Genomic DNA, 12,641 nt, shown 5'->3' on the forward strand with positions numbered 1-12,641 from the left:
CAAATTCAACTGCCCTTTGGCAAACTAGCCAATAATATTCCCCAAACCCCTCCCCCAACCCCCTCCACTCCATTCACTCCGCCAAAGCCGCCCTCCTCGTCGCGCTGATACATCGGCGCCGTAGTTCATTGAGGGGACGCACGGCGATCCTCTCGCTCCCACAGTACGCTCTTGTAGACTGCCATCCTCGAGCCACGCCACCACAGCTGGCGACGTTCTTGTGGAGGCGCACGGCGGTCAGTGCCGCCACCGCTGGCAACGTTCGTGTGGAGATGCACGGCGGTCAGCTTCTCCCACGGTACGCGCATTCTAGACTGAGGCCCCGTGCATGTCGGTGTAGCACTGAATATTAGCTGGTAGACGCTGTTAATCTCACTGTTTGCCGAAGTAGTTTACATTTAATATGCTCTGCTTAAGAAGCTTCCTTGCCCTGTTCTGCACTCAATCTGCTTAGTTGAGATGGCATGCCAAGCCCGATTAGTTGCTAAAATATCCTGCCATATATTTATTCTGACGTAGATTGCCATGGTCTAGTAGCCAATCTGTTAAGTGAAATAGCTCTACACCGTTTTATACTCGATCTTTGTTGCTGCGATGACCTTCGATAGTTCGGTAGCTGTGTGCTCAGCCTCATTGACTGCTGAAACAACCTGCCATAATTTAGCACTCAAATATGTTTGCTGAATTAGCTTTAAATATATTTCGTTACTTAGATCTGCTCGTCCAAATATCTTGCCATAGCTTTAGACATCGACCTAGGTATTTTTCTGGACTTCATAAAGAGCATATATGTTTTTCCTGTAATATCTAGTAGAAGAACTAATTTGTATGTCTAACAGATGGACAGGACTTGGATAACTTCTTCTCGAAGATTCTCCGCTGCATATGTCGAGGGGGTTGAAAACTTCATGAACTTTATCAGAGCTGAGTATGGTGGTCCGAAATTAGATGTGCTCTGCCCATGTAGTAGTTGTATGAATTCAGTTACAAGAACCCAATCAACTGTGCAAAATCATCTACACTTGTATGGGATGTTGGTTACATATACTAGGTGGGTTCATCATGGTGAAGCTGTGAACGTCAATGTTACTGACTGCATGGAAGCAGCATATCACCATCTTGAACTACCTGATACTCAGGTGGAAGAGGAGGAGGTGGTGGTGGTGGAGCCAGTGAGTTTGACCAACATTGAAACAATGCTACGAAATGCTCGTGCATTTCGTGAACTTTCACCTGCAGAAGAAAAACGGTGGGCCCGCATGTTGGAACAATGCAACGTGGCTGTCACACCAAGAAATAAGTTGTCAGTATTCTCAGCTATGGTCACCTTTCTTTAGGTGAAGACATCTGAGCGGATGACCAACAAATCATTCGATGCGATGTTGGTTCCTTTCCGCAAAGCTTTCCCAGATGCGTCTAAGCTGCCACACACCTACAGTAAAATGAAGAATTTCCTTCGTGCAGTTGGAATTGGATATGATATGATCCATGCTTATAAGAATAATTGTGTTCTGTTCCACAAGGATTATGCCAACTTCAGTGAATGCCCGAAATGCAAATCATCAAGATGGAAAGATGGCGATGCTGTGAAGAGGATTCCTCATAATGTTCTGAGACATTTTCCAATTACACCAGATTGTAGAGGTTGTTTCATGATGCTGAAACAAGAGAGGATGTACTGTGGCATTCTAGGAACCAGGAGTACAGAGATCAGAATGTAATGAGCCATCCATCACATGGCAGTGAGTGGAAAAGCTTCAATCAGAAACACAAAAAGTTTGCTGCTGACCTGAGAAACATTAGACTTGGCTTAGCATCAGATGGATTTAACCCATTTGGCCACCAGAGCACCACATATAGCATGTGGACAGTGCTTGTTATCCCTTACAAATGCCTCCAAATGTCTGCACCAAAGAATCAAACTACATGATGGCCTTGCTCATCCCAGGTCCAAAAAGTCATGGAAATATTTTGATTTATTCATGGAGCCTCTTGTGGAGGAACTTCAACAGCTATGGAGGGGTGTTCTCACTCGAGACCTATATAGCAGCCCGCCAGCTGATTTCTTTCTGCATGATGTTATAATTTGGTGCATCCATGATTATCTGGCTTTGGGCAATATGTCAGGGCAAACGACACATGGTTACAATGCATGTGTTCGCTGTGACAGGAATCCACTGTCATACACAATACTTAGCAAGATCTGTTACATTGGACACCACTGTTTCCTTGCCAAGGACAAGCCGCGTCCTACAAAATACCAAAGACATGTGTTCAATGCAAAGCATGAAAACTGCGATGCGCCAAAGAGGCTCACCGCCGATGAGTTGCAAGTGGAATTAGAGAAGGTCAAGCATATTACACCAGGAAACCATCCTGGTAATGGTAGCGGGAAAAGGAAGTGTGGCAGGGCAGAAGAGAGATTATTGTTTACCCGCAGGTCCACTTTGTGGGACTTGGAGTATTGGGAAGATTTGGATCTATGGCATAATCTTGATGTGATGCACATCGAGAAAAATATATGTGACAACATTATCGGCACACTTTTTAGTATTGAAGGCAAGACGAAAGATACCTTAAAATCTAGGATATATTTGACACACCTGGGTATCAGAAAGGATTTGCAGGTGGAAGATGAAGGTAAACCACGGGATATGGCACCAGCTGTGTACGTCTTGGACAAGGTAAAAAGAAAAGAATTCTGTGAGGTCCTGTCACATGTGAGATTCCCACATGGATTCGCTTCCAACCCTGAAAGGAGAGTCAGTGCAGATGGAAACAAGGTACAAACTCATGACTGCCACATCCTACTTCAAAGGGTTTTACCTGTTATCCTTAGAGGATTGGGCCTCCCTAACTTATACAGAGCAATTGTAAAGTTGGGACAATTCTTCAGGGAACTCTGCAGTAGAAATACCAAGGTAGATGCTTTGGAGTGTCTTAGAGACAAGATACCAACTATCCTATGCAACCTTGAGAAGATATATCCTCCAGCCTTCTTTGATGTGATGGTGCATTTGGATGTTCATCTACCTGATGAGGCACTACTTAAAGGTCCAGTACAGTATGGCTAGATGTACCCTATTGAAAGGCGGCTAGGAACTTTCAAGGGCTATGTTAGGAACAGAGCTAGACCCGATGGTTCCATTGCAGAGGCCTACATTGCTATAGAAGCATCAACATTCTGCTCAAAATACATTGAAACAAGTGATCAGCTTAGCAAAGAGGTGGGTGAAGACAATCTCGGGCTCAATGTTTTTGATTATTCTGTTCGAGTTACAGGGAAGAGTCGACAAGAGGACAAACCTAAAGATTTGGACAAAATGGTTTGGTATGTGTTGAATAAATGTCCTGAGATACTACCTTATATCAAGTAAGTGCTAAGTACTGCAGCTTATACATCATAATATACTAAACTTGCAGCACATTCTTATATATTTAGATGTTTGACGTGATCATTATGTTGTGCAGCATCTACAAAAAGGAGTTACTGCCGCAAAATCCAAGAAACATTGAGAAACTGGTTATGGCAGGATTTGCAAAATGGTTCAAGAGCCATGTAAGCTTTTGAATTGCACTGTCGGCTTTTTTAATATGTTGAGTACATAAGATGATCAACTTATCTATATTTTAACCATAGGTTAAGCAGATGCGGGAGGATGGGCAGGCATTTGATGATGCCCTTTACGCACTAGCAATGGGTCCTCATACTCGGGTAAGATATTATGAATCTTGCGTTGTTGGAGATGTGCGCTACAACACCCTTGCACGCGTCGAAGGCAGGAAGACACAAAACAGTGCCATCATGAGCACGGATACGTACGACAGAGAGACAACTGAAATGTATGCTAACATAATAGACATTTTTCAGTTGCAGTATATCTCCAATTTCGAGGATCATCAGTGTGTGGTTCTGTTGTGCTGTCGTTGGTATAACCTGTTTTCTAGGATTGCAAAACCCAGAGCTGATGATTATTTCAAATCCATCAATGTCAAGGTGGCGTACCAGACCAACGAGCCATTTATTTTGGCAAATCAATAAACACAGATATTTTTCTTGGAAGACACATTTGCACGTAGCGATGACTGGATAGTATTGCAAAGGTTTGAGCAGAGGAATTCGTTTAATGAAGTTGCACAACAAGATGATGCTTACACAGGTCCTGATGTACAACATTCCACAGATGTTCCTAATATCTTTGAGAACCATCACGTCAATGACGCTGGCGAAAAGATTGTCTGTCGTGTTGTGGACATACAAGAGTTGATCAAGAAGAAGCCAACGTTTGAGGACATTGAGGATGAAGAAGAAGATAACACTCTAGGGAATTATGATTCAGACTGATACACATGGTGAAGATGTTGACGCTGCTACTGCGGATGATGATTAGATTTCTTTTGTCGTATTTGCCTCTCAGAAGACATTTTTATCTACTATGTGAAATTCTGTTTGCTATGACAACTGAAACCTGATGAACGTGTTATTTAGTATTTTGTTGTGAGAACATCACTGTTATGTATGTTCATTTGTGTTTGGTGATTGTATGACGACTAAAACATGTTGACATTATTGTTTAGTTGTACTCATATTTGACTATGAAACTTGAATTTGATGACATAGTTTGTTGTTGGACTGCAATTTGCTTGACGTCTTCAAATGGGAACAAAGCTGACCCGATAGGGCCTCTGCTAATGTATTTATTTATTACCAAAAGGGCTTATGCTATTTATTTATTTATAAGCAAAAGGAGATACCCCCTGATTTCTGTTAATAGAAATCATTAGATGTTCACAACACTATGCCCAGCCTGCTACACAGGTTTCATTTATTACTAGTTTAAGCAAAGTGCCCATGTCATAGCCATTGAATACATCACGAGTGCTACATACACTGCAAATAAAGTGATAATCATCCTATAGAGCACATCGATTTTTCCCATTATCTTCACAAGCTCTTTCATCTCCTCATTGCTGTCAAGGTCGTTCGGTAGCTGTTGCTTGGCCATGATCAGAGGAACTGCATCTTTAACCTTCTGCTCTGCATCTTCCTCTTCTGTCGTTCCTTCAGTTACTTGTCCAACACCCCAACCTGCTGGTATTGGGATTCCTTGGCTAATCAAATAATCAGTGTAGTTGCGTTCCCCCACATCAGCAACTTCCCAGAAATACAAATCACATGAATCTTCCCTTTTCTGCATGAATCAAATTGGAAGATCATCAACCAAACTATTACAAAAATCAGCAACTGAAAGCACCAGAACAACACTTAAACATATTATTACCCCATGATTGGGCATTTGTAGAAGACTCGGCCAGGGTTGAGGATTGTGGTTGAGACGCGACGGATGACTCTGCGTGATTTGCAGCAGTGGCACCACACCAACGGCATCGGGTTACGATGAGCAACCGGCTATGGTGCGTGTGTTGGCGGGGGTGTGGTGAGACCCATAGGCGATGGTACGGGTGGAGATTTGGCGCACATCTGGGTGTTGCCTGCTGAAGAGCAGGTGGACGAGCAGCCAACGGACATGGTTGCTACGGCCAGAGCTTATGATGCTTAGCAGAGTAAGTAGAGAACAGGAGAAGCGAACGTTGGATATGTTAGTTTCATTACTTGCATAGTAGCATAGCACCATATATAGTCATAGTCTAGGTTTGTATTCGAACCAGCTAGAGGAGCATGTCTCTCTTTTTTCTAAAACTCAGCAACGTCTCTTTACTGGTACACTAGCTTGTTCTGTACGCCTTCTCAAGTCTTTGATTTTCTTTCTTTTTTTCGAGGAAGGAAGGAGGACAAAATTGAGAGTTCCTGGGACTCGAACCCAAGACCTCTCGGCTGAAAACCAAGGGTGCTAGTCATTTATGTGGCGAACGTTCCCTGGGAGGAGGACGGCAGACGAACGCATTTTCCTCGCAGTTTTAGTTGCGACGAAAGATCGAACAGTCGCAGTTTCGGGAATGTTATCAGGTGAATGAGCCCAATTTTTCTTTTCTTCATATATATAAAAAAGTATGCTACTTGGTGTCAGCTTAGTCAACAAACGATTGTGCCAACCTTGACCGTTGGATTGACATTCAACGCCTGTCATGTTTCTTCAGTCACTTCTTCCTCCAGCCGCCAAAGCCAAACCAGCGCCAGTGGGACCGCCTGCTCCCGCCTCCCACGGCTGGCTGTGCTGCCGCGCACGCATCGTGGCCACATCGCACCCTAAAACTCTGTGCATCTTCCCCGACTCCTGTTCATTCCTGTCCGAGGCCTCACCATTGTCCTTCGCCTTGGTTCGCTCGCCGCGGCGCCGCCCTCCGGTGTTGTCAACATGGTCAACAACCCAGAGGAATAAGGAGATGACTGTACATGGTGAGGATGACAGTAGGGACCCAGCAGCGTGCGCGGTAATTTTGTTTTTTGGTACGGAGAAGTGTATCAACTGGGTTTTTCGGTAGCTCTGGCCCATCTAGCACATGACCAACCTAGTTTGTTTTTTTCCCTTCTGAAAATGGCTAGCCCAGCTTTTTGCAGAATAACCAACGTAGGCCTACTTGCTTTTTTACGCCGTGCTGGGCCGGAAATCTTTCAAGACGAGGAGGGATGCATTTTGCCGAGAAAATGGGCTATAAGTAATATTAAATGGGCAGTAAAATGAAAAAATACAGCAAATAGGCAATTAGTTCCAAAATACTTTTTCTTTCTCATTTTGATATTTTAAATTTCATTGTTTTTGTGCGGGTAAAATATCATTGGATTTAAATTAAGGCATGTTTAGTTTTTAAACTAATTTGAATCTGGCTAGAAAATTCGGGTTGTATGCTGTTTGGGACAGATTTGGAGGCTGACTTGTGGGTCTACTAGGTTGACGTGTACAAAAGGCTTTGTCAACTTAGTCCACAAACGATTCTAGCAGCAGTGACCGTTGGATGTTAATCCAATGGCCGTGTTGCTTCTTCAATATCTGATCTTCTTGCTCCAGCCGCCCAAACCAGCGTCGGTGGGACTGCCTGCTCCCTCCTCCTGCGGCTGCCTGTGCTACCGCACAGGCTGCACCAACCCCACCCTACTCCATTGATGGCCAGGCCATTCCTCTACTCACCCACACCTCCTGTTATTTTCCGGCGATGGCAGCCGGACCAGTAAACCCTCGTACTCCCCACCGCGTGGGCAACCACTGCCAAGTCTTCCCGGCTCCATGTCGTTCCCTTCCTAGGCCTTGCCGTCGTCCACCACCCTGGTGCTCTCGGCGCGCCGTGGTCAACGTGGTCAATGAACGACATCCATCGGACGTGGACTATACGTGGAGAGGCTGACAGCTGGGTCCACGGCCGCACACAAGGAAATGCCTCCTTATTACACGCAAAATAATGATTCCTCCACCTGACATCTGGGACCCACCGGAAGGGCCTCTGTATTTCGTGAAAAACATTCCCCCACTGACATGTCGAACCCACCAGCTATATCTTCGCACGTAAGGAAGTGCCTCCTTATTACGCAAAAAAAATGAATACCCCTGCTAGCTGGGACCCGACATAGTGGAAGGCTGACATATGGGCCTACTAAGTTGACGAGGATGGAGGGCTTTGTCAACTTAGTCAATATGAACGATTCTAGCTCCAGTGACCGTACGATGTCGATCCAACGGCTGTAGTGCTTCTTCAACCTCTGGTCTTCTTGTTCCAGCCGCCCAAAGCAGCGCCGGTCGTGCCACCTTCTCCTGCCTCCCGTGGTCGGCTGTGCTGCCGCAGAGGCCTCATTGCCCCCTACTACTCCCACTGCCGGCCAGGCCCTGCGGCGACAGCAGCCTCACACCGTAGCCGAAGCAGTGAACCCTCGTAGTCCTCTCCGCGTGGGCATCCACTGCCACGTCTTCCCCGGCTCTGCATCGTCCGCTTCGTAGGCCTCGCCGTCGTCCATGGCCTTGGTGCTCTCAGTGCGGCGTGGTCAATGTGGTCAATGAACGACTTCCATCAGAAGAGTACTGTACGTGGAGAGGCTGACAGCTGGGTCCATGGCCGCAGTAAGGAAGTGCCTCCTTATTACGCGCAAAATAATTATTCCTCCACCTGACAGCAGGGACCTACTAGACGGGCCACCATATTTCGTGAAAAAATGTTTCCCATGACTCCTGGGACCCACCAGCTACATCTTCTCATGCAAGGAAGTGCGTCCATATTACAGGCAAAAAAACTGATTCGCCCCGCTGACTGCTGGGACCCACCAGCTACATCTTCGCACGTAAGGAAGTGCGTGATAGTCGGGACCCACCTGGTCGAAGCGTACATAGCGCCAACATCCTGGTCGCGAATTTGTACATATGTACTAGTCGATGTAGAGGCACACACGTGTCGTAGTAGAGACGCGCACGTGTCGTAGTAGAGGCACGCACGTAGCATGTGGAAATGGGGTCCTGTTGATCGGGAGGGGTGTGGCGTACCGCAAAACAGAGGAAACAGACTTGTGTTGTTGCGCTACGGTCGAAACGTGGGTCCTGTTCATCGGGAGGGGTGTGGCGTACCACAAAACGGGACTCCACGGGATAATGTTCATCTCCATCATCGACCACCTCCAGCCTCCATGGGCTACTATTCATCCATCGTCGACCTCCTCCAGCCTCCACCTGCGACTGTTCATCCACGGGCTCCTCTTCATCCAGCCTCCACTGTGCGCTCCTCCACCGGCTACTGTTCAACCAGCCCTCTCCACGGGGTCATGTTCAACCACCCCTCCATGGGCTACTGTTCATCCAGCCCTCTACCGGCTACTGTTCAGCCAGCCCTCCATGGGGTCCTGTTCATCCAGCCCTCCACGGGGTCCTGTTCATCCACCGGCTCGATCGATCGGGGTACTGTTCATCCAGCGGCAATGACCTCTACTAGCACAGGGTCTTGTTCATCCAACCCCCACCGGGAACTGTTCATCCAAACCCCCCAACAACGCTCACTATTCATCCAGAGGCAGCATTGATCGGCTTCAGTTAGCAGCACTCACGAAGGAATCACTCGGGTTCAGTTAACAGCAAGGGATCGATCGATCGCTCGGGTTCAGTAACGTGTAGCCTGCAGTGCAATTGCTTCGGTTCAGTTAGGCGAACGCCTCGCTCGGGTTCAGTTAGAGCTGAACCCCTCACACCCACGCGCGTACGTGTACGAGATAATCGCGTAGCCTCCGACCACCCACCGTAACCGGGAACTCCCCTGTATTTTCCTCGCCCTCGCTTCTACCATGGTTTTTTCCGTCATGGACGGCCCAAAGAATGTCATGCAGCTGTGTCTCCGGCCCGCCCAAGACGAAAAGCCCATTTTTGTCATGATTTTTTGTCATAGAAGTAGGACCCCACCGCATCTATGATGATACCGGGTTTGTCACAATTATCGTCATAGAAGTGTCATAAGCATGACAGAAAAAAATTTGTTCGGCCCAAAATTTCACGGATGTGTCTTTTTTTGTAGTGATGGCCTCAAGCAGGCCCCTCGGGAATGGTATGATACTTTGAAGGAATTCCTCATGAAGAAAGGCTTCAAACCCGGTTCACTTGACCCAACTCTTTTCACCAAAACCTATGATGATGAATTATTTGTGTGTCAAATCTATGTTGATGATATTATCTTTGGTTGTACTAACCATATACTGACAAATTTGCCTATATGATGAGTGAGGAATATCAAATGTATATGATGGGAGAATTGAAATTCTTCTTAGGTCTTTAGATTCGTCAAAAGCGCAACGACATCTTCATATACCAAGAGAAATACCTCAAGGATGTGTTGAGGAAATTCAGCATGCAAGATTGCAAAGGTGTCAAAATCCCTATGCCCACAAATGGCCATCTATGCACTGATGAAAATGGTATTGACTTCGATCAAAAGGTATACCGCTCCATGATTGGCTCTTTATTATATCTATGTTCATCTAGGCCAGATATTATGCTTAGTGTTTGCATGTGTGCCCAATTTCAAGCTACACCGAAGGAATCACACCATAAGGCTGTGAAGCATATTCTTCGATATCTAGCTCACACTCAAACACTTGGACTATGGTATCCCAAGGGCTCGGCTTTTGATCTCATTAGATATGTCGGATTCAGGGCTCCGCAGACCCTTGAGAGGTTCAAACACTGGGGTGCGCACGAAGAACACTCTCTCCCTAGCTCGCTTGCTAACGATCTCATGGCCTAGCTCGACGAACCCAAAGAACGAGAGGCACGGAGATTTATCCAGGTTCGGGCCACCTTGTGGTGTAATGCCCTACTCCAGCTTTGTGTTCAATTGCCTCGAGGGGCTGAGGATGAACTAGTACAATGGATGAACAGCCTCAGGAGGTGAGGTGTTCTTGAGCTCGATGAGCTGGTGAGCTGGTCAGGGTGGAATGGATCCGATCCCCTCCCTATGGTGGTGTCTAAGTCCTATTTATAGTGGCCTCGGTCCTCTTCCCAAATGTTAGGCAGGAAGGGATCCCACAACGGCCAAATTTGAAGGGAGACAACTAGTACAAGCTATCCTGACAAAAGTAGTCTTCACCTGCAAAGGCTCTGGTGGTGACGCTGTTGCGGGCTCCGCAATGACCTCCGTCTTGGCGGTCTTGGTCTTGTTGCACCTGTCGGCATTCTGGGAACGGAGGTCCCTAGACTTGCTTGCCTGCGGCCTGCAGCGTGGCTCAAGGGTGGGCCCAGCACGGCCAGTCTTCACCAACACAAACCCAAGACCCTCACGAGGGGCCAAGCCTCGCGGGGCGGACGACGCGGAGCTTCCTCAGGCACGGCCTCGTCAGGCTGGCTCACGAGGAGGCGGAGAGATCAAGGCGGGGTACCTCACGAGGTGCCCGTGACGCAAGCCATGACGACTCAGGGCGCCAGGCGGGTGCCAGCCCACGCAGCGTCCTCCCTCCCTCTTTGGTGCAAAGGGGGCAAGCGCAGCCGCAGAGTACCGAGGCATCAGGCAAAGGTTGCCATTTCGGTACAACAAGACCAAGACCGCGGGCAGGGGGAGCTTGAAGTCAATCCCAGAGGCCGCCCTCTTAGGCGCGGCAACGAAGCTCACGCAAGCCCAACATTGGGTAGGATCGACAAGATGGAACGAGAAGAAGTGGCGCAGCAAGGCAACCGAAGGAGGGATGCCCAGCATAGCTTCACAAACAAAGGCGAAGACCAAAAGGAGGGTGATGGATTCAGGACCCAGATGCATCATGTGGATCTGATAGTGGGAAAGCACGGCGTTGAAAAAATTGGAAAAGGGGGGAACCAGACCCGCCCACAAGGCGTCGGCAAGATACGGGACCTTGGTGGCTGTCCTGTCGATGGAGAAGTGGGACGCGGGCCAGGCCGTCGTCCTCCCGCATTCATTGAAGATGGTGTCCAGAGCCAAGCTGACCTTGCCCAAGCCCTCGGCGGGGGCCGCCGACGGCGGCGGGCAAGGCGGAGACACGGGTTTCTTCCCTCTCCCCTTTTTCGTTGGATCCATGGCGATGGGAAGGGGGGAGGGAGGTTCGAGATTGAGTTGAAAACAGAAACTGGAGTTCGAGCGGAGGAAGGACAGAGGGCGCTCGAGCGATAAAAGGGGAACGGCTGTGTATGACTACGGGTCCGCCTAGCACGACGCAAGATAAGGAGGGCGTGGGGGAACAGTGCCGCCCACGTCTAGTCAACCGCCACGCGGTGCCCAAGGCCGCAGGCTGTTAGGGCCCGCGGCGCTTCGCTCTTGCCCTTCCGCCTCCCTGCACGGCCAAGCTCGGGCGCGCCTTGGGCCCGGGGGCTACTGTCGGTGTTCTGGGAACGGGGGTCCCCAGACTTGCCTGCCTGCGGCCTGCGGCATGGCTCAAAGGAGGGCCCAGCATGGCCCGTCTTCACCAACACAAACCCAAGACCCTCACGAGGGGCCAAGCCTCGCGGGGCAGATGACGCGGAGCTTCCTCAGGCACGGCCTCGTCAGGTTGGCTCACGAGGAGGCGGAGAGATCAAGGCGGGGTACCTCACGAGGTGCCCATGACGCAAGCCATGACGACTCAGGGTGCCAGGCGGGTGCTAGCCCACACAGCGTCCTCCTTCCCTCTTTGGTGCAAAGGGGGCAAGCGCAGCCGCGGAGTACCGAGGCATCAGGCAAAGGTTGCCATTTCGGTGCAATGAGACCAAGACCAGGAGGACTACGAGATGGAGGTCACCGTGGAGCCCAAGACGGCGTCATCACCAGAGCTTTGCACAGGCGAAGACTGCTTTTGTCAGGATAGCTGATACTTGTTGTCCCCCTTCAAATTAGCCCGCCATTGTTGGCTCCCTTCCCGCTCAATATTTGGGGAGAGGACCAGGGCCTCTATATATAGGACTAGCCACCCCCAGGGTAGAGAGGATCGAGAATCAGCCAACCCAGAAACAAGCTGGGGTCGAAATCAGGGTCGGTCAGTTGGAGGAAAGCAGAGTGAGAGAGAGAAAAAGGTGACTATACTCCTTCGAGCAGTTCGTCGCCCCAGCCAAGAACAGACCCTCGCGAGGCCGTTCTCCCTTGTATTGTTCATCATCATCAGCCCAAGAGGCAATCCACCACACCACACACTAGAGTAGGGTATTACACCACAATGGTGGCCCGAACCAGTATAAAGCCTGTGTCTCTTGTCTTGTTCTTTCCTTAGTTTAGATCCTAGCATGGCGGAGGGGTGCAGG

This window comes from Triticum dicoccoides, chromosome 3A (genome assembly GCF_002162155.2).
Source record: "Triticum dicoccoides isolate Atlit2015 ecotype Zavitan chromosome 3A, WEW_v2.0, whole genome shotgun sequence".
NCBI lineage: Eukaryota > Viridiplantae > Streptophyta > Magnoliopsida > Poales > Poaceae > Triticum > Triticum dicoccoides.